Source organism: Schistocerca piceifrons, unplaced genomic scaffold (genome assembly GCF_021461385.2).
Source record: "Schistocerca piceifrons isolate TAMUIC-IGC-003096 unplaced genomic scaffold, iqSchPice1.1 HiC_scaffold_663, whole genome shotgun sequence".
NCBI classification, from domain to species: Eukaryota; Metazoa; Arthropoda; class Insecta; order Orthoptera; family Acrididae; genus Schistocerca; species Schistocerca piceifrons.
In genome coordinates this window covers 11,041-12,500 of record NW_025728908.1, presented here as the reverse complement: position 1 = coordinate 12,500, position 1,460 = coordinate 11,041, and positions in this window count along the sequence as shown.

The window sequence follows — 1,460 nt, the reverse complement described above, 5'->3', positions numbered from 1 at the left end:
TCGTACGCGTGAACCACAATCTGTACTGCACATTCGTCCTTATGTACTGAATGATACATCGTGGCACATGTGTGACCGCACAACGACTGCGCCCAAAAACGGCGGACCATACAGTGCAAATATTGTGCACGCAGCTACGTGTCGTCTCCCTATGAGAGCTGGATTGCAGTGTGGTACGCCATAGAGACGTGTGGGAGGAACGGACGCCGTGGATGGCGATCAGCATGAGCTGTCTGTTGATGTATTCGGACCTAGTCGTCTCTCCTCACACACCGTGATGGCATGGTGCACCGCGTTCCATATCTGCGACATGCTACAGAGGCCGGTTGACAGTCGTTCGAGCAATGGACATCGCATACGTACGGGGGCCACCTTCCACGTATTGTCTAGGCGTGCACATTTTGTTGCGTGTATGTGGGCAGACGTAGTGTGGCGTGACACCTGACACAGGCATGCAATAATCGTTGAAGTTGCAAATGGCGATGGACGCCTGCGTTTTCTGGTGAAGTTACGCAAATGAACAAATGGTAACCTGTTGTGGTGCGGTTGTTCTCGCTAGGGGTGAATCGGTGATGGCGACGATAGGTTGAGGTACTAACCGGTTGTTCCAGCGATACCCACCATGCCGACGAAACTGAACGGCATCTGGGTGTGAAGCGATACGCGGCGGTGGCTGGGTGGGACCGTCCCCGGCCGGTGAGGGGGCGCCTCCCGGCGTGCTGGCCGCGCGGTGCGTGGGCGCACGCGCTACAGCCGGCTGGTGGGGGCGGCCAGTGGCAGGCGCGCCGGCCGACGGACGCGGCAGGCGTCGCAGCTGCGCGCCGGCGCACCCTGCGCGCGGCGCCGTGCGGCCAAAGTAGGTCCTCGCGGGCCCGGTGCGAAGCGCGGTGGACATCTTCAGTGTGCTGGTCCGATTGAGGACTGTGTGCGTTGAGGATGCGCCGCCGCCCGGCGCTCGGCGCCGCGACGCCGTCTGCTGCTCGGTCGCCCCAGCGGTTCTCGCTGGTGGTTTGTATCGCAGCTGTGCGGATGTGTTGGCGCGTGCGCTGTGCTGGGAGAGTTCGCTTCGGCACCCAAGTGGGGCTTTTGTCCTTCTGTGGCGCTGGCGTTGGAGCTGCCGGTCACCGTAGGTGGCGCGTGTTGTCTCCCGCCGGCAATGCCACGACAGCACGCTCCCGGGCCTCTGTCGGCAGCGGCAAGCTCAGTTGGGAGCACGGGTGGTCGCACCCCGAAAGCGTCTACTCGCCTAACTCCGGGCGATTGCGCCTCTCTCGAACCCGACCAAGTACTTGGGACGGCGCTGCGCGCCGCCGGGACCTGAGAGGGTTTCGAGGTGTATTGTGCAGGGGAGCTCAGCCTCCTCCTGTTTGCAGAATGATTGAGCGGACGCTTGCGTGTTCGCGCGGGCCCCCGGGACACACTCCCGGGCGGCCGGCTGCTCAGCTCTAAGTTGACGCAGC